Source organism: Suncus etruscus, chromosome 1, assembly GCF_024139225.1.
Source record: "Suncus etruscus isolate mSunEtr1 chromosome 1, mSunEtr1.pri.cur, whole genome shotgun sequence".
Classification (NCBI taxonomy): Eukaryota; Metazoa; Chordata; class Mammalia; order Eulipotyphla; family Soricidae; genus Suncus; species Suncus etruscus.
Window position 1 is genome coordinate 149,887,211 of NC_064848.1, and position 13,483 is coordinate 149,900,693.

The 13,483-nt window shown below is 40.7% G+C and overlaps 1 protein-coding gene across 2 annotated transcripts in view; it reads right to left on the minus strand.

Moving 5' to 3' along the window:
* The window catches only part of BRAF (B-Raf proto-oncogene, serine/threonine kinase), a 162,518-nt gene that overhangs the window by 92,882 nt on the left and 56,153 nt on the right, over positions 1–13,483 (minus strand). The gene's annotated exons all lie outside the window — the stretch shown is intronic.

A 13,483-nucleotide genomic window follows, 5' to 3' on the forward strand; every position in this document is an offset into this window, starting at 1 on the left:
TACAAACAAAAAAAAATCGAATTAAATCAAGTGCATAAGAAATTTATAGTTATAACATTGAATAAACTTAAGATAAATAGTAAAGTTGAAGATGGGTATGATCTTATCTAGTTATAGACTATTGTATCAATATTTTTCTGTTTTGCCACACCTGATGGTGCTCAGGGGACCATATGGGATACCAGGGATCAAATCCAGGTCAGTCATGTGTAAGGCAAACACTCTACCCCTGCTGTGCTATCGCTCTGACCTCATCATTCCAACAATATTTATAACATTTGTAATAGCTAAATACTAAAATCAATTCAGACATTGCCTAAGAGAAAAATGGGCAAATTCTGATATTTAGCTATAATGGAAGACTTTTAGGCCAAAATTAAGAACTGAGCTAAATATATTTAACATATCGTAAAAATAAGACGATATGCTGAATGAATAAAAAAAATCTGGGAATACATACAGCTTTAAAATATGCAATCAATATTGCTTACAGCAAAAATACAGAAACACATGTGTAGGACATACAGTACTTTCAGAACAATGCAGGACTAGAAAGATAGTATACCAGGTAGGGTGCTTGGCTCGAATGTGGCAAATCAGGGTTTGATTCCCATAAATGGTTCCCAAAGTCCAGCCAGGAGTGACCTCTGAACACAGAGCCAGGAATAAGTCCTGAATACTGCCGAGCATGGCCCTTCTCCCAAACGTTTAAATAGTTGGTATGTACATACATGCGTGTGCATTATGACCTGTCTAATATTTCAAAACAAAATTGGGATGTATGTACACAAATGTGTATTATAATCTGATGGATATTTAATTAATATTAACAATTGCTATCCCCACTTATAGATGAGAAAATGTTGGCACAAAGGGGATCTTTTGCTCAAGTACATGTAAATGGTTAAAAAATAAGTCAGGATTTAATTCTAGACTATAAATTCTGAGCAAAGTTTCTATTTCAGTGGCTTTAAATATCTCTCTAGTGGAGAATGAATTATAGGAGAGGAGGCAAAAGTGGATACAGATCGGAGAGATAGCACAGCGGTGTTTGCCTTGCAAGCAACCGATGCAGGACTAAAGGTGGTTGGTTTGAATCCTGGTGTCCCATCTGGCCCCCCGTGCCTGCCAGGAGCTATTTCTGAGCAGATAGCCAGAAGTAAACCCTGAGCACCGCCGGTGTGGCCCCCCCCCCCCAAAAAAAAAAGTGGATACAGAGTAAACTAGTCAATACTATGGCCTGAGGAAGGAAAGCCAGGAGAGTCTGGACTAAGGTGGAAATAATAAAAATGAGGGGGGGGGGTGATAAATCTGGAACATTTTGGAGGTAAAGAAAAAAGATGGGGCCGGGAAGGTAGCGCTAGAGGTAAGGTGTCTACCTCAAGTGCTAGCGTAGGACGGACCACGGTTCGATCCCCCGGCGTCCCATATGGTCCCCCAAAGCCAGGGGCGATTTCTGAGCGCATAGCCAGGAGTAACCCCTGAGCGTCAAACAGGTGTGGCCCAAAAACCAAAAAAAAAGAAAAGAAAAAAGATTCATGGGGCCGGCGAAGTGGTGCTAGAGGTAAGGTGTGTGCCTTGCAAGGGCTAGCCAAGGAAGGACTGCAGTTTGACCCCTGGCATCCCATATGGTCCCCCCAAGCCAGGGGCAATTTCTGAGGGCTTAGCCAGGAGTAACCCTTGAGCATCAAATGGGTGTGGCCCAAAAACAAAATAAAACAAAAAAAAAAAAAAGAAAAGAAAAAGAAAGAAAAAAGATTCAACATAGGAACAGAAATCTCCAAACTAAATTATCGCTGTGCCCCCTTTCAGGAAATACCCCTGAATCTTCTGGCTCCTTCCATCCCTCCAACCTGTACTGCTCTACTACCCAATGGAGCCTATCATCCACTTTGAGAAATAGCAGATTAGAGAAAGGGAAGGAGAGAGGAAGAGTAAGAATCCAGGATGATTTTTGGTGAGAGCAATTATTTAGACAGTGATTAATTTACACAGTGAGAGTATAAAATGGGGGGCAAGAAGGGGACTCAAACATGTCACCAACAGGGGGTTTAATCACACAACCCAGGAGAAAGTGGTTATGTCAATTTAGAACTCGGAAAAAAAGATGAGACTGGAGATGTACATGGGTAACTGGGGTGGGGCCAGAGTGATGTATAGTAGGGAGGGCACTTGACTAGCATGCAGCCCAAAAGAGTTCAATCCCCAGCATCTCATATGGTTCCTTGAGAACCACCAAGAGTGATTCCTGAGCACAAAGCCAGAAGTAAGCCCTGAGCACATCCAGGACCCCAAAATAAAACAAACAAAAAGAATTCTCAAAGGGAAGAGGCTCAGTACAGGCTCAGTACAATAGGACTGCGGGCAGGGTATTTGCCTTGCAGGCAGCCAATCCAGGTTCAATCACCATTACCCCATGTGCCTTACCATGAGTATTTCCTAAATGCAGAGACAGGAATAACCCCTAAGCACCGCCAGGTGTGCCCCAAAACAAAAAACATACAAAAAAGATTTCTTAAAAGGAGTACTGTGAGCATGAAAACAGCGCTGTTCCCACTAATATTTAGAGAACCAGAACAACAGATGTTTGTAGGCTGAAAGAAATATCAAAACAGAATGAGAAATGGATGATATGAAGACTTGTTGCAGGAAAGCAGCTCTCACATCCCTATGAGAGACGGGACCTGAGAGAGAGATGACGGCAAGAAGATCCATGCCAAGAATGAGGTTCACAGTGGCTGACACATGGCTGCATTTCACAATGAGGTCTGAAGAAAGTGGAAGCTGTGGGGTTCCATGGCACATGAACAAATGCAGTCTAGTTCAGGAATGTGAAGCAAAAGCATTTCAAGACACTGCTGAAGCCTTCTCAAGGTGACTACATCTACCTAAAGCAGGATATCTTCCAAAGTGCAGGGAGAAAATAATGGCAGTTGATAATGAAGTATGAGGTCTAGAGAACTAAGCTTATTTATCATCATATCTTGGTCCCAAAGTCTGTGGATTGCAGAGAAAGAATTTCATGTGAGAAGACATAAGTATAACCAGGATCTAGAGAGTTGCTTAGACTCTTTTTGTGGTTGAATTTTAAGTTTGTTGATCATACTTCTACAGTTACTCTGGACAAGTAAATAAAAAAAAAAAAAGTTCATTTAGAGAAGATATCTACTTCTTCGGGGGATCATGCAATGCCAGAACTGAATCTAGGACTCTAGCCTTTTGAGCCACCTCCACCCCCTAAAATGATATGAATGAAATGGGGTTCATGAGCAGAAAAACAAGAAATACGCAGAAAATGGGGCCAGAGAGATAGCATGAAGGTAGAGCGTTTGCCTTGCATGCAGAAGTTCGGTGGTTCGAATCCTGGCATCCCATATGGTCCCCTAAGCTTGCCAGGAGCAATCCCTGAGTGCTGCCGGGTGTGACCCAAACACCAAAAAAAAAAAAAAAAAAAAAGGAAAGGAAGGAAAGGAAGGAAAGGAAGGGAGGTAGGGAGGGAGGGAGGGAGGGAGGGAGGGAGGGAGGGAGGGAGGGAGGGAAGGAAGGAAGGAAGGAAGGAAGGAAGGAAGGAAGGAAGGAAGGAAGGAAGGAAGGAAGGAAGGAAGGAAGGAAGGAAGGAAGGAAGGAAGGAAGGAAGGAAATAAGCTGAAAATATGTGACCTTCAGACATTATTCCCAACTTGAAAAATGACCTATAATCTAAAAATCATAATTTATCTAAATAAAATAAAGTATCTAAAATAAAATTTTAAAATGAGTAAGAATATTTTTCCTGGCTAACTAAGAGCAAAGAACCCCAAGATTTCAGAGATCTTAGGGAGATAATAGTGCTTCCAATGTACTGCTTTAAACTATCCACAAAATCATCTAAAACATTTACTTAACTTTTAAAAATCTGAAAACCTATCGCTGCTATTCAAAAATGTCAGACTGTACCCTACATGGAATTAAATTGGAAGGAGCAGTAATGGGAGGAGGAAAGAAACTGAATGAGCATGCAGAGGCACATGAAGTGAACAGAAGCAGCACAGATTCAGAGCTTCCCACTGCTAATACTGGTGTAATAAGCCTTAACAATAGGTCATGTTTCCCATCTTTTGGCACAAACTTCTAGTCATCTGTCTAAAGTCATTCTCAGCTTTTCAAAATTCTGAGACATAAGAGCCAAAGAGACAATACAGAGGTTAAGGTTCTTGTCTTGCTTGCATGTAGCCAACCCCTTGAGATTCAATTGCCAGGACTGTTTATGGTTCCCAAAGTACTGCCAGGAGATACCACTGATGTGGGCCCCAAAACAAAAACAAAAACAAACTCCAGTTTTGTTTCCAGAGCACCATATCCTCTAATTCTAAAATAAAATATTTTTCAGATAACACCATTCTAAGTAAAGAAATGTAGTGTAACAGCACATTAGAATGGAAGTACAGGGAAGATAGAATAGAACCACAATGATCATTGTTTTATTCCAAGTATCTAAGTACCAAGTCCAGAGAAGGTAGCTTACAGATACTAACTATATATAAGACTATTTTAAAAACCTCAGATCCAGGGGCCAGAGAGAAAGCATAGCAGTAGGGCGTTTGCCTTGCAAGCGGCCGACCTAGCTCAGACGGTGGTTGGAATCCCAGCATCCCATAAGGTCCCCCATGCCTGCCTGGAGCGATTTATGAGCACAGAGCCCCTGAGCGCTGCTGGATGTGCCTCCCCCCCCCCCAAAAAAATAAAAAAACCTGTATCCTAGGCAAGATATGAGCAAACTGATGAAATGATATTCAAGGATTTTAACTGAGGTCCAAAAAATAACACCGTACAGATAAGGACAGAAAAGTAGGTGTTACCATAATGAAGATAAATTTATTCTCAATTGGGGTTCCATAAGAGAATTAAGTCCTGCTGTCTTAAGGCATTAAATTAAGTAATGGATTGCTTTCTTAGATCTAGAAAGGCATTTAGAAGATTGAAGAGAGTGCTAAAAATGTATGTCAGATAGTTTTTGGTGACCTTGATAAAATGGAAATAAAGAATACTATTTAAATAAAATAAAGAATGCTACTTTATGAAGAACACTTCAATGCTTTAGGAATACAAGGTTATATACACACACAAAAATTTTATAGCATCTGATATTTCAATCCTTTCATGTGCTTTTCCTTTCCAAAGAAAACACACTATAGCTTTTTTCAAAGACTGCAATTTCTGCCTTAAAATAAGGTCTCTTCAGCTTCTGATTCAATTTTTTTTTTTAATCACAAGTACTCTAAAATCAAGTAGCTGATATCCTGATAGGAACCATTTGCAATACTTCTTTCATTTCTTTTGTTTTTGGTGCACAATCAGCAATGCTAAGGCTTACTCCGGTCTCTACACTCAGAGAGCACTCCTGACATGGCTCCAGGAATCTCACACAGAATGCCAGGGGCTGAATCCAGATCAGCTGCCTTCGTACTATATCACTCCAGTCCCATATGCAATATTCCTTCCTTCCTCCCTCCCTCCCTCCCTCCCTCCCTCCCTCCCTCCCTCCCTCCCTCCTTCCTTCCTTCCTTCCTTCCTTCCTTCCTTCCTTCCTTCCTTCCTTCCTTCCTTCCTTCCTTCCTTCCTTCCTCCCTCCCTCCCTTCCCCCCCTCCCTCCCTCCCTCCTTCCTTCCTTCCTTCCTTTCTTTCTTTCTTTTATTTTATCTTATTTTTTTGTTTCGGGGCCATATCCGGTGGCATTCGAGAGTTACTCCTGATTGCACTCAAAAGTCACTCCTGGCAGGCTCAAGGCACTTCATGGGATGCCGAAGATTGAATCCAAGTCCATCCCAGGTTGGCAGCATGCAAGGCAAATGCCCTACCACTGTACTATCACCCCGGGCCCCAAATGCAGTAATTCTTGTGCTAATCTTATATAGAGTGACATACCCAGTAACTGCATACTTATTTTGCACATATTAAACTCATTCAATTTCTCCTAACACACAATGAGGTTAAAATACCATGCTTATTTGACAGATGAGCCAAAAGAGGTGGAGGCAGGGAAAACCAAACCCTTGAAAGAGGTCAAACACCTTGAAAGAGGCAAAATTACACAAGCATCACTAGACAGATGAGAAGGATGAAATATCACAGCTGGCAGTCTAACCAAGAACAGTTATATATTTCATGTCATAAAATTGAGGAAGGAAAAAAGCGAGATATTTAAAGTGGACTAATGAAGATTCATTCATTCAACAAATATTTAATGTGACTATGATGTTCTAGCAGTGAGGATAGTGCAAATAAAATTCCTGACCTCTTGTAACAAGCAAATTGTCTACCTCAGAGAAGGTAATAAATTAATCAAACAGTATATATGTCAGGCTGATAATTAAAAAATTAAAAATTAAAAAAATTAGGAAAAACAGATCTTGAAAGAAGGTGGAAGACTTTTGTTTTGGGGATTACTCCTGGTTCTTTGCTCAGAAATCACTCCTGGCAGGCTCAGGATGTCATATGGGATGTCAGGGATTGAACTCAGGTCTGTGTGCAAGGCAAACACCCTATTACTGTGCTATAACTCCAGCCCTGGAAGGCTTTTATTCTGTTTGTGAAAAGAGGCCCGAGGAAATGAGGTGCAGGTGGTAATGCGAGCAAGCATGCAGCATGTATACAAGCATGTATGCAGAAGCTAAAGAGGTTGGTATAAGGACCTGTGCTATTAAAGTGCTAAGTCTTTGGTGTTAGACCTGATTTGGTAACATATATTTGAGGAGGAAAATAGTACTCTTTAAATAAAGTAAACCAAAGTTCTGTCAGTTAAAAAAAAAAAAAGAAAAACACAAATCAGGGGCCAGAGCAATAGCACAGCAAGTAGGGTGTTTGTCTTGCATGTAGTTGACCAGGGTTTGATCCTGACAACCCATGTGGCTCCCTACGATGGCCAGGAATAATTTCTTTTCTTTTCTCTTTTTTTGATTTTTGGCTTACACCCAGCAGTGCTCAGGGGTTACTCTTGGCTCTATGTTCACAAGTAGCTCCTGACAGGCTCGGGGGACCATATGGGATGCCGGGATTTGAACCACCGTCCTTCTGCATGCAAGGCAAATGCTCTACCTTCATGCTATCTCTCTGGCCCCACGAGTAATTTCTAAACACAGAGCCAGAGGTATCTCATGAGTGCTTCTGGGTTGGCCAAAAATACAAACAAATCAACAACAGAAATATTGGTAAACATTTTTTAAAAAATTAAAAAATAAACAATAAAATTGACTACTTTTTTGGTGGTATGTAAAACATTAGTAAAATGATATTCAGTGAAAATGATACTCAAGGGGCCGGGCGGTGGCGCTAGAGGTAAGGTGCCTGCCTTGCCTGCGCTAGCCTAGGACGGACTGCGGTTCGATCCCCCGGTGTCCCATATGGTCCCCCAAGCCAGGAGCGACTTCTGAGCGCATAGCCAGGAGTAACCCCTGAGCGTCAAATGGGTGTGGCCCAAAAAAAAAAAAGAAAATGATACTCAAAACAATAAAAATTAGTAAGATGATTAAGGAAGTAAAAGTAGAGAAATGAGAGACCAAAGAAAAAATTCCTCTCAGTTTCTATCCATCAGCTTTATTATTTGGAGTTGATTTTTAATTTTGGGGGGGGTTTTGTGCCACATCCAAAAGTGCTCAGTGATCTGGGCAGGATTCAGGGGACCATGTGTGGCATCAGGGATTGATTTGCATTGACAGCATGCAAAGCAAACGTGATATCCACTATGCTAACCCATTACTCTAACACAGTGGTCCCTACCTCATCAGCTTTTTCTCAAAATAGCATTAAAGAAATTTAGTAAGGTATTTACAACACTTAGAAGACTGCTTAAAACATATTAAAAACCGTAATTAGCTACAGATATTAAAATTATCAAGGCCTTTAAGAAAAATTCCATCAAAGGAAAATTTCCAGAAAATGTGTATAAATCATAATTGGCCACAATAAGCTGTTCAAAAAATCTCCAAACTGTAAGAGAAATTATTTCTTTGTTCTACCAACCAAGGAGGGTAGGTAGTTTTGGAGCACATAGCCATGGCAATTAGACTTTAGACATGAGGTGACAAGTAATTTCTGCACATGACATATAAAACTAATCACATGACCTTCTTCTGTGTGATCAAAGTAGGAAAACTCAAAACACAAATGATTAGCAGGAAGGCTACGTTATCTAAAAATTCACAGGCATAATGAAAGCTTACAAAGTCAATCTTAGAATTCAGGTGAGACAAAAAAGTTGCAAAGCTATAAAGAAATAAAGTGTGTTTCTACTTCTACCAAACACCATCGACATCTTGTTTGTTTTGGGGCCACATCCAGCTACTTGTTGAAGGACTATTTGGGGTACTGAGGAACAAACCCAGTTCTGCATCATGCTAATCAAGTGCCATTAGGTTGCTTGGCCCCTACCACCTACATGCTAGAGGCCTTTGAATATGCAGCCTCGTCTGCCACAAAATGCCATTTTTCCATGGCCCACACCCATCCTGCTACATAACCAAATACGAAACTAGGTTTTTTTACCCTAAAATTGTAAACATACCAGTGACTACTTATGCTGATTCATACTAAACTGAATACCGCAAAAGAAATCAGAACTATTTTTTAAATTCTATCATTTAGCTAGGAAGCTAAAGATTTGGTGTACTTTCTTTTTTCTTCTCATGATAAAAAGAAACTATTACAAACAACTAATTTATAAAAAAAAATGTAAGATGTTCTTTGACTCAAAATAATTCTGTTAAACCTGATTCTTGGTAGTAGATTCTGCCACCTGGTCATTGGAAGAACATGTTATACCAGACAGGTCAAATAGCAATAGCCTAGGCAACTGGGTCATGGAAGCACAGGATGCCTTCATTAAGTCAGTATTTCTTTTTCTTTTTTTTTTTTTGTTTTTTTGTTTTGTTTTGTTTTGTTTTGTTTTTGGGCCACACTCGGCGGTGCTCAGGGGTTACTCCTGGCTGTCTGCTCAGAAATAGCTCCTGGCAGGCACAGGGGACCATACGGGACACCGGGATTCGAACCAACCACCTTTGGTCCTAGATCGGCTGCTTGCAAGGCAAACGCCGCTGTGCTATCTCTCTGGGCCCAATATTTCTTTTTTAAAGTGAAGTGAAACAGTAGTTTCACTTATAGAGATCAGATGGGGTGGGGGAAAAAAGAGGGAAAATACACGTCTGAGGTTCAGATGTGTGTCAGTGATTTTCTATGATATGTGTTAGGAGGCTAAGCCTGATCAGGGCTCAGCATTTAGCGGCAACTGCTTGTGAAAATGCTCCAGGACAAAGGCAAAAACCCCAGAAAAGTTTTTCTTGAGTGACAAGGGCTTGGCACAATTGGATCCAACTGACTCCAATATAAGATGTGCTACATGCAGACATGCTGTATGTGCTGGCATCCTAACTGCTTTTCATCTTCTTGTATCAGGCAAACATTCCTATCTTTGTTATTTGTTACTATTCTTTTATGTGCTTCATAATTAAAACTCCCCCTTTGCCTCAGGTTTAACCCCCCCCTTTTTTTAATTACATAGATCTAATCATGTAGACCAGGCCAATTGAATATAAAAGGCAGAAGTAGCCCTAATAAAAATCACTTTGACCATCAGCCAGTAGCCTGGGCTATTGACCATCAGACAACAGTATGTCTCAGGCTGCCGATTATCAGTCAGCAGTCTATCGTTCTTTTAGCTCTGTGCACCAGGTACCCGTGCTGCTGGATGGTACAATCGGAAAATGTACTTAAGCCATTCAATTAGTTTTTTGTGGCAGTGGCTGGTGTGCACACTAGTCGTGATCTGGGCTTACTCATGTGGCTAGGCACTCAGGGATCACTCCTAGAGGGCACTGGGACAAATTAAAGTCTTACCCTAAGAACACAAAAACACAATACAAAAATGCCTCTGCACACCTATATTCCTTGCAGCACCATTTACAATAGCCAGAATCTGGAAACAAACCAGATGCCCTTCAACAGGTAAATGGCTAAAGAAACTATGGTTCATTCATATACACAATAAAATATTATGCAGCCATCAGGAGAAATGAAGTCATGTAATTTTCCTAGACATGGATGGACATGCAAACTATTATGCTAAGTAAAATAAGTCAGAGGAAGAGAGAGACATAGAATATTCTCACTCACCTATGGTCTTAAGAAAAATAAAAGACATTATTGTAATAATGCCCAGAGATAATAGAGATGAGGGCTGGAAGGACCGGCTCACGATATGAAGCTCACCATAAAGAGTGGTGAGTGCAATTAAGAGAAATAACTACACTAACAACTATCATGACAATCTTAATGAGTGAGAGGAAGTAGTATGCCTGTCTCAAATACAGGCAGGGGGTGGGGGAGGATAGATAGGGGCATTTGTCTTGGAAATGTTGCACTGATTGAAGGGGGATGTTCTTTTTATGACTGAAACCCAACTACAAACATGTTTGTAATCATGGTGCTTAAATATATTATTTAAAATAAAAATAAAACAAATCCAGGTAAGCCTCATTCAAGGCAAGCACCCTACCTGTATTATCACTCTATTCCATCTTGGGGAGTGGGGAGCTACATCTGATGAGGGTGCTCCTGGCAGTGCTTGGAGCACCATATGGAATGCTAGATTTTGAACCTGGGTCAGCCTCATGCAAGGCACACGTCCTACCAGCTGTACTATCACTCCAGCCTCTGCATCTTTTTTTTTCTTTTGATTTTGGGATCACACCTGGCAGTGCTCAGATGTTACTCCTGGCTCTGTAATCAGGGTTTATTCCTATCAAGGCTCAGGGGACCATATGGGATACTGGGTATTGAACCTGAGTCAAGCAGGTGCAAAGCAAACACCTTACTATTTGGCCAGGGCTATTGCTCTGGCTCCTGCATCTTCTATTTTAAAAACTTTATTTTTATTGATTGAAGTACTGTGATTTATAATACAGTTAATGATGGCTTATATATACACAATCTCAGCCCCATACTCATCACCACTTTCTTTCTCTATGACTAGAACCCCTTTCTTTCAAACCCCACCAACCAACTCAGTTGTGTGGATCAGGTTGCATGTTGTATTGCCTTTGATCTTTGCTACTTTGCTGTGAATCTTTAAGTCCCACATTAGAGATATCATTCTTCCCTCTGCAAATATCAACTGCTCCTCCAGTTTAACACAACCCAAGATTTGAGTCTTCAGAATAAAAGATGAAGCTTAAAACTGAATCACTGGGGTGGGGGGGGGGCAGGGAGAGATAGCATTGAGGTAAGGCGTTTGCCTTGCGTGCAGAAGGATGGTGGTTCAAATCCCAGCATCCCATATGGTCCCCTGAGCCTGCCAGGAGTGATTTCTGAGCTCACAGCCAAGAGTAACCCCTGAGTGCTGCCGGGTGTGATCCAAAAACCAAAAACCAAAAAAAAAAAAAAAAAAACCCAACAAAAAACAAAACACACACACCTGAATCACTATCCCCGCCCCTTTTAATCTCCAAGTTCAAATGTTGCATCTCTTTTTTTTGGGGGGGTGGCACATCTGGCGGTGCTCAGGGGTTACTCCTGGTTGTGTTCTGAAATTACCCCTGGCAGGCTCAGGTGACCATATGGGATGCTGGGCAACGAACACTGGTCAGTCACATGTAAGGCAACCGTCATATCCGCTGCGCTATTGCTCTGACACCACAAAACACTTCATTTTTTAATAACCAGCATTCTATTAGTCTGCAATTGGGCTGGATACAGTCAGTTTTAGTTTTAGCCTTATTTTTTCTTTTTCTTTTTTTTTTTTTTTTTTTTTTTTTGAAAACTGGCTTAGCCTGACTTCTGTAGTCATTCTGCTTCCTATCATAATGCCTGGGCACACCAAGAATCCTTGCCTTTCTGGCACTGTGTGACTCTCTCTGAGGCCTGATGCTTGCTACAAAATCTGGTGGGTTTGCAGTACATTCACCATGTTTACAAGAGTGAAATCTGTAAGGAAAGAGACCATTCTGAATCTACCCTTAACTCAGCATGATATTCTCTAGCTCCATTCAAGCAAAGACAAACTGTTTGATTTCATCCTTTCTTAGAGATTAAACCATTCAATTCTTTACCAAATAGGTGCTTAAACTACGTAACTTTCATTTTTTGTTTTTTGTTTTTGTTTTTGTTTTTTGGGCCACAACCAGCAGTGCTCAGGGGTCACTCCTGGCTGTCTGCTCAGAAATAACTCCTGGCAGGCACAGGGGACCATATGGGACACCGGGATTCGAACCAACCACCTTTGGTCCTGGATCGGCTGCTTGCAAGGCAAACGCCGCTGTGCTATCTCTCCGGGCCTGAACTACGTAACTTTCTAAACCATACATTTGTTACTATAAATCTCCCAAGTGTGTGTGTGTGTATATATATATATATATATATATACATACACACACACACAAATACATACATACATATATACATATATGCAATTAATCACAAAAATGAAAGCAAATAATCTGAGCTGCTTATAGCCTTACTCTCTACCATGGGGGAAAGTTTATATCCATGGGGAAAAGTGAGCAAATTTGTAGACACAAGCAAAGCAAGGTAAAATATCACTGTGTTTGATAGTCTCAGGTTTTGCTCTGCCTGATTTCTGCAGCTCTAGCTCAAATTCTTCCTGCACTAGTATAAATTTCACAAATTCCCTCATGCTTAATTAAGCTAGGCAGAATTGACGGTTTTCACCAATATTGTTTCTACCAAACAAAACATTTAAAAGAAGAATTTGTTGCCAGTGGGTAGGGCATTTGCCTTCCACTGCCAGGAGGAGGAGAAATAATTCTGTGTCAGTGTCCATGGCAAATAAAAAACAGAATGACTCTTCTGGTGAATGAGAAGATTAGAGAAAAAAATAGCCTGAAAAATATCAGGCTCCTAATATGCTCATCTAATCTAAATTTCCTAATAAATTCTAGGATTGATTAGAAAGTCTAGAAAAAGGGACTCTAACACTGAATAAAAATTTAAAAATAACGGATAGCACAGTGGCGTTTGCCTTGCAAGCAGCCGATCCAGGGTCAAAGGTGGTTGGTTCAAATCCTGGTGTCCCATATGGTCCCCCGTGCCTACCAGGAGCTATTTCTGAGCAGACAGCCAGGAGTAACCCCTGAGCACCGCCGGGTGTGGCCCAACCCCCCCCCAAATTAAAAATAAAAAAAATTACCCAACTATAGAAGTACTCAGTTTTTCTGCTCTAAACATAGAAAACTATGACTAGTTCTAGTTACAGAGTTATGAACAGAAATAATTTACAGTCTTTAAAATTTTTTTAAATCAGTTATCCTTAAAAATTTGAATAAAAATTTCATGTTTAAGTTATCAAGAACAAATAAAAGAGGAGGTCATCAGTTGTATTACAAGCAGGTAACTTTCAACGAAATGGGTAAGATTCAACAGATCTCATTTAAGCAGATTCAACCGAAACAGAAAAAGGAGAGGGCAAGGGAAACAAAAGTGATCATTACTGTAAGTC